Source organism: Exserohilum turcica (assembly GCF_000359705.1).
Source record: "Exserohilum turcica Et28A unplaced genomic scaffold SETTUscaffold_13, whole genome shotgun sequence".
NCBI classification, from domain to species: domain Eukaryota; kingdom Fungi; phylum Ascomycota; class Dothideomycetes; order Pleosporales; family Pleosporaceae; genus Exserohilum; species Exserohilum turcicum.
The window spans coordinates 62055-70398 of NW_007359948.1; positions in this window are offsets into that span (position 1 = coordinate 62055).

Here is an 8344-nt window from a genome sequence, read left to right on the forward strand (position 1 = left end):
TGCAATCCCAGCCTCCAGCTTCAGATTCTTAATCCACTGTTTTAGTGGTATATTAGGTAAGCAGCAAGTGCGCTGGAGATGTGGCGCCACAGTAGACTGAACTAGCACTACAATATGTTGTAGGCTAGCTGATTCAGTCTTGTACGCAGCGTGTTTTAGCTTATAACTCTCTATCTGGAGTTTGTAGACTTCAAGATCGTCCTTATAGGCTCTCTGCCCTGATGAGGATAGATCAGATAGTCGGGCTAGCCCTCTTCCTTCTCCTAGTGCTGAAGATGGTGTATAATCGGAGATATCGGGGAGCCCTGGTTGAGATGGCTCTGCTAATGGCGTGGTTGTTAAGTCTAGGTCGACTTGGGCCCATACTTTGTAGGCTTCGCATTGGGCTTGTAGCTAGTTGTACTAGGTGCGATAGTCGTTCTCGTCGCGTAAGATAACGGTTGCGTTAATTAGAGCAGATTACGCGTTCATGTTAATTAGCTTGGTAAAGGCAGTGAGACTCTTAATTGTCAGACTATAAGGGGTTTCTAATCAAGGACTGTTTTTAGGTCACTATGATAAAAGACTGTGATAAACTTAAGTATAGAAACTAAGTGTATTGAGTTGTTGTGTGTTCTGTCGTCTGTAGGGGCGCGAGGGCGCGCCCCTTATAAGAGCTATCGCTATTGCTTTTTGTATTAGGTAGGCCGCTAAGTATCAGCCTCGCCTAGGGTTAGGTCTTGGCGATCAGCCCTGACTGGTTGGGATCACAGAATCCTGGTGCTCGAGTCCGCACCCGGATTCTGCCACTTATCTGACATAATCTTTCTTCTTATGTTATAGGCGAGAGAGGCCTGACTAACGAGTATGCATTCACCTATTGTATAGAAAAAGAAAGATATAGAAAAGAACTATCTAGAGGGCCCTTCTTTTATAGTTGTTACTCGTACGAACGCTTAGACCTTTAGTCTTCCTCCTTACTTAAGCTTGTTCGTACGTAGCTAACTACGTTATTTAGTTACGTGACTAAAGTCATGTGATTCACTACCATGTGACCTGTAGGTCATACCTCTCTGGCGTAGCCCTTTACAATCTACCCTTTTAGCAATAGTAGATAAAAGGATAAGTCCAATATTGTTGTGCAGCGTTATTCACCTCCAGATGCGCGGGTGCTTAGTGGCTATACAGGTTCTATTACTTATAGTCTAATAGTCATTCTAAATATTGCTATAGTTTATAGGCCCATATTCTAATAGGTGTTTTAAGAATATAATTATATATTTTGTAAATGTTATTCTCTATCTCCTTACTATTTCTCTCTACTCCCTAGTTTTATACCCGTCTCCTAGCACTATCTAACTACCTTTTAGCTACTAGAGTATACCTCCTAGTTCCTCTACTACATCCCTCCCTTCTTTAAGAAGAAGGCCTTCTCTTCTTTCACTATCATTTAGATAGTGTTATCTTCTTAAAGTTTAAACGCTAATCTACTCTAACTCTAAGTATAAGTAAAGAAAGTCCTCTATCTCTTAATTACTATTCTATAGCTTTCTCTACTAAGTTCTTTCTTTTTTATAGTTTAATTTATACTATTCTCTTTATCCCTTCTTATAGTTATCTAAAGCTAATTCTACTCTTTTAGTTCTTAACTATCTAACTTATAGCATAACTTTTACTTTTACTTCTAAAAGGCGCTTAGATATAGTCTCACTAAAGTTTACCTAGTTTATTATACACTAGTCTCTTCTCTCCTTTATTCATTTACTATTATAGAGGCTTAGAGTAGTAGTTAAACGCTAGCGCTATTTGCCTAGTGTAACTATACATCTTCCTCTAATCTTATTATAATAAGCTTCTCTTCTTCTTACCTATTACTACTCTTATAATCTATTACTACTTGCCCTCTTAAGTGCTACTTAGCTACTAGCTACTTATCTCTTTATTATTATTCTTATTCTACTACCTACTTTCTTACTATATCTAACGCCTTTATAAATCTAGCTAGTACTATAACTAAGCCTTATAAGTTACCTAAACTTACTAATGCTTTATAAAGTAATAGGCCTAAAGTTACTTTTACTTTTATTACTACTAATTAGCTTCTATATTCTAAGGAGCACTCATCTTTGCTGATATTTAATAGCTTCTTATCTTCTAAATAGAGCTCTAAGGATAAAACTAAGAATAAGCTTACTAGCTACTAGCCTCATACCTCTAGTAAGTCGTAGAGTAGGTCTAAAGGCAAAGGTAAGAGTAAGGCGCGCCACTCCTCTATAAAGGTTAAGATAATACCTTGTAGTACTAGCCTAACTTAGTATGTGCTATATAAGTATCTAGACTCTATTTCCTTGATAGACAAGATTATACTTTAGTATAGGTTCTGTATTTTTCTTTTTCTTATTAGTTTAAGGCTTATTCTAACTTTTCTTAATCTTAGTAAAGATATATTATGATAAGGCTATTACTGCCAAGCTCTATAGCGCCTTATAGTAACACTTATATAAGCTATAACTTGCCACGGCCTTTTGTGTATTGATTAAGAGATTTTTTATTAGTGTTTTTATCAAATTTTGAGCGCTAACAATAGGCGCAAGAAGCCTATCCTAAGTGCTAGCTATAATAAAACGCAATTAATACGCCTAGTAAAATTACCGATACATAGATTAATTAAAATTCTCTAACGCACCTACACTAAACCAGAATATAATTACGTCTGCGCTTTATAAGTCTTACTAATATAATAAGGCTTCTTAGTCAATAGCATAAGTAGTAGAAAAGATATATTGCAAAGGAAGTGATATTTCATCTATTAGAAAGAAGGTTATATAGGTTACCTACTAGCACTACCCTACTACTATTATAACCTAATACTACTTTATAACTTAAAATATAATAACTTAGAATCTAAAAGCCTGAAATTTAGGAACCTAATAGTTATAAGGCCCTCTACTCTAAGTAGTGCTAGTAGCTATAAAAGCCTATAGCGCAATATTAGAATAGCTAGGAGCTAGTCCCTATAACCTTAACACTATCTATATCTATGCAATACTCTTCTTCTCCTATAACTTCTTAAGAAACTCTTTCTTCATACTATCTATTACGCATAACTACTCTTTCTCTACTTTATTCTTTATTATCTCCAGTGTAGTTACTTAGTAATTCTTTTACTATAACTATTATGTCTAAATATTTAAGTAGCAAGAAGCTCTAGGCCTAAATATATAGCTTGATAGCTTCTCTAGTATCAATATAGGCTCTACGCCGATTATTATTATATTTAATTTTATCTAGCATGGATAACTGTTTCTAGTATAAAGACTATTTAGCGTTCCTAAGTTAGTAATAAATATCCTCAGGTACTTTTTCTAAGGTAGGCCTCTTACTAAATATATAAATAAGAGTAGTAGTTAGTGTTACTAAGAAGGCCTACTACGACAAAGTAGATATAAAGCTATACTCTAGCTACTTATTAAGGTAGATAATATTATAGCTAGGGTAGATAGTGTCTATTTTAATATAAACTAGTTAGTTAATTAGTTAGTTTGTTTTGTATAGAGCATAGAGGAGTAGAGAAAGAACACTATAGAAATTAAGTTAATATACTAACTCATAGCGCAATAGTAGCAATATATTTAAAACTAAAATTAGAATAACTTCAGTAGAATTAAATAGCACCTATCTCTTGTAGCTCTATTATAGGATTTATTACGCACCTACTACGTAGCTCTAATAAGCTATTACCTATTTAGAGTTACTTAAGGTAGAGGCTATATATAGCTATTGCGTAATTACTAGTATCTCTAATACGCTAATATCTCTAATAAGTAGCTACCTATTAGAGATGCCTAAGAAGATTAAAGCTAGCTTAGTAGAAAGAAGAGAAGATATAATGTGCAGGGTCATGTTACAAGTAACAAGAAGGATTCTCTCCTTGACGCAGGGTGACGAGGTTGAAGGCAAACCACGCCCACGTCAGAAGGTAATGACATCGCGGGGCTTGGGGTCACGTGATGTGTGCTCCCGCCAAGAGCCCTGCTCCCGGAGCACGGGTGGCCTTGGGAGAATTGTGCTCCCACTGCTCCCATGATGGAGGGAGAATAGGGAGCACCAGGACAAAGCACGATGGGTATAAGAATGGGTTGGATTTCATTATTACACTCGTTGTAGTCAACTTTAATAAGTTCTTCTCTTACACAGATTAATACTTAGTTATTCTATCTTATAATAGAATTGGTTTGTCTTACTAACCTAGTTAATTCGTATAACTCTTCTCCTCCTTATCGCCAGACAATTACCTCACAGATACTTCAGCCAGATAGCCTCACCCTAACCCGGACCGAGACTAGGTAAGTATAGTTTCTGATAGTGTTAGGAAACCCCGTGTAACAGGTCAGTAAGCTAGGCAGATCAGTAAGCTAGGCACCCCACCAAACTTCGCGCGACGTTCTGCGTAATTGAGCCACAACAACGTATTAAAATAATATAAAATTAAGATATATAGTTTACTATTTAGCTCTGCATAAAGTCTAAGTATATCCTTTAACGTAACACTTCGTGCACGTTGGCGGCGCGCGCCAACGTCGCTCACCAGCCTAGTTCTAGCTACCCCCTATAAGTAACCTTTCTGCCTCTGCTATAAGCTGCTAAGCCTACTACGCCTAGAGTACCCTACTAGAAGCAATATATTAACGCTGTTAATCTTGCTTTTACTGCTAACGCTAGTTCTCTTCATATAGCTTCTTATTCTCTTTTATAAGTATTATTGCTAATTGCATTATAAGCTAAGCGCTCTTAACCTGCATGGACGCGCAATGACCTAGGACGCGCAATGACCTACCCCACTAAACTTAACCACTACACAAAATACCTTTTAACTCTAATAATATAGACCTAATTCAAGAAGCGATTGAAGAAATCAAATCGCGCGAACTAGGCGTATCTTTTAGCTATCGCTAAGTTGTAAAAAGGTTTAGCATTAGCTATTGTACGCTCGCTCGAAGACACTAAGGCAAAACTCAGCCTCGCGCGCTCGCCTACCTCTCTATCCACTTATAACGCGAAAAGGAGCTTGTATAGTACATCAAATCCCTTACTAAAAGGCGTACACTACCTTTGTGTCTAATAATACGCCATCTTGCGTCATCCTTGCTTAGTAGAGACGTTTTAGAACGCTAGGTTTCTAGGTTCCTCTGCAGGAACTCCTCTTATCTTATCTCTCGCTAGCAGAGTCCTATGGACTAGAAGCGTCACAAGGCTAATTTAGCAACTAAGTATAGGTTGTACTTTAAGCTGTTACACAATAAGATGAAGGAGTACAATATACAGCCCTCTCACATCTTTAATATAGATAAAAAGGGCTTCTTACTTAGAATCCTTAGAAGGTCTAAAAGGATCTTTAGTAAGAGGCAATATAAAAGAGGAGGAGTTGTTTCAAGCCTACAAGATGGCTCTAGAGAGTGGATTACAGTCCTAGCCTGTATCTGCTTAGATGGTACACCTCTTTCTCTATCTCTCATCTTTTAGTCAGATGCTGTAGCTCTAAAATCAGCCTAGGTAGAGGCTATTAATCCAAACAAGCACTTAGTCTTTGTTACCTCATCGCCCTCTAGATAGACTAACAATGATATAGGCCTAGCTTGGCTTAAAGAGGTCTTTAAAAGAGAGACTGCACGCTACGCTCGAACTAGGTACTAGTTACTTATTGTTAATGGCCACTCATCTCATGTAACCATAGATTTTCTAGATTATTGCAACAGCTATAGGATTCTAGTTGCTGTATATCCTCCTCATTCGACCTATAGGCTTCAGCCTCTTAACGTTGGGATGTTTGGGCCTCTAGCGTCAGCCTACTTAAAGGAGTTGTCAAACTTCCTCTATTAGAGCCATAGAATCCTTCCTCTAGCAAAAGGAGACTTCTTTAAGCTCTTTTAGAGGGCTTAGGGTACAGCTTTTAGAAAGGAGACTATTATAAGCTCCTTTAAGGCAACTAGCATTAACCCACTAAATGCTAAGGTTATTCTCTAAAAGTTCCAACAAGAGGCCTCTAGTTCAGATGAAAGCTCTTCTTCTGTCCTTAGTAGAGATGATTGGCTCAAAATTAAGTCTATTATACGCTAGGAGGTGAAGGATTTTAATAATAAGGAGGTAAAAAAGCTTCGCTGAAGCCTCCATCACCTCTTAGCTCAAAATAGTATACTTAAAGGAGAAAACTAGGGCTTAAGGGAGGCTCTAAAGGTTAAAAAGAGACACCAAAAGAAGAGCTACACGTTTCAACTTAATAGGCCTAAGGAGTACCATAGAGGAGCTGTCTTTTGGTCTCCTAAGAAGGTTCGCCAAGCCAAGGAGGATGAGATGGAACGACAACAAGAATAATAGCAATTACAACTCTAGAAAGCTAAGAGATCTAAGTTAAGGAGACAAGCTTAATTGTACAAGCTTCAAATAGCCTAGGAGAAGCGTGTTGAGAGAGAGAGGCTCAAGGAGGTGAGAGAGAAGGAGAGAGCCGCCAAGGTGGCTTAAAAGGAGGCTCAAAAGGCAACCTGGGAGGCTGAGAAAGCTATACAATTATCCTAAAGGGGTAAGCGCAAAGCCTTACAAGGCTCTTCTTAAAAGTAGAAGCGTTAGAAACGTGTTGTTGTTAATTTATCTTATGTATAAGCTAAGGTGGCTGCACTAGCTGTCCTAACTTAGACCACCCGCCACGGCCGCACTACTAAGCTACTAAGTAGATATAAGTAGCCTATTATAATCGCAATGCTATAATTACTACAACACTATAAAACCTCGTAATAATAGCGACTATAGGTGGCTGTACAGCCTTATCTTTTGCAATAGGTTTTTTAGTGGGGTGGGTCATTGCGCGTCCTGGGTCATTGCGCGTCCATGCAGGTTAGTAAGCTAGCGTATCGCAACGCTTATTAGACTCGCTAGCTGCCGGCGCAGTCGCTCTTGGAGATACCGCACCTGCTGCTAAAGCTCTGCTACTATATGTGGTGTCTCTGTCTGCATTGCTGCCTGTGCTGTAGTGTTATTATCTGTGGTTGTCTGTGGTAGAGACGGTGTTTCAGCTACTATAAGCGACGATAGAACGCGATCTAGACAAGGAGGGACAAGCCCTGTCGCCTGAAAGCCTGCCTAGATATTCTGCTGCGTAAAAATCTTTAGCCAGATCCGTGTATAGGCTACAAGAAAGTCTATCTTGTTAACGTAGTAGACCCTATGCCAGGCGAGCTCCTTAACCTCGCGTCCGTACGCGCGCTTAAGAGGAGAGTAGCAGCTCACATCTAGAGGCTAGAGGAGGTGCGACGTGTAAGGCAGCATATAGAGAGTGATAATCTTATTCTTAGTGTAGTACTAGTCGAACTCTAGCGTTGCGTGGCTACTATAACTGTCTAGAATAAGCAGCTAATAGACTCTAGCTGTACGAGCTATTGTATGCTAGTTAAAGTGCTTTACCCACTCTACGCCAAGCTAATCAGTCGTCTAGCCGTTGTCTGAGGTGCCAATAGTCTAGTCTAGTGGGAGATTGTGATACTAGCTGCTCTAGTGAACCTTACTAGACAGTATCACGAATGGTAGCAGAGACTAGCTAGACGCGTTAACGCACTTAATTACTGTAACCTACTCCTAATTGCCTAGCTGTACAATAACTGCCTAACTAACTCTATTAGAGCTAGTTACAACTTTTAACGTGCTAGCGACGCCTATTATAAACCTAGTCTCGTGAAAGTTATTGTCAGATAAGTGGCAGAATCCGGGTGCGGACTCGAGCACCAGGATTCTGTGATCCCAACCAATCAGGGCTGATCGCCAAGACCTAACCCTAGGCGAGGCTGATACTTAGCGGCCTACCTAATACAAAAAGCAATAGCGATAGCTCTTATAAGGGGCGCGCCCTCGCGTCCCTACAGACGACAGAACACACAACAACTCAATACACTCAGTTTCTATACTTAAGTTTATCACAGTCTTTTATCACAGTGACCCAAAAACAGTCCTTGATCAGAAACCCCTCACAGTCTGACAATAAGTCTATTAAGATAACATAAGTATTAAGCACTAAACACTATTTAAGATAGGTAGTTTTATTAATATTTCTATTCGTACTAGCTAAAGCTTATAAGAAGAGCTATAGCAGACCTATAGCTAGATTAAAGTAGAATTTACGCTTATAGCTACTACGCCTACCTACTAAATATAGACTACGCAGCTAGACGTGATTAATAGAGGTTTAAAACTCTCTTTAAGCGCTATGTAGTTATCTTGTTAGATATTACGCATCTAATATATACTGGATATAGGTCTTGTTACTAGAGGAAGTGTTTATAATATAGAATGTAACTTTCAATTGATATAGAGCTACTTT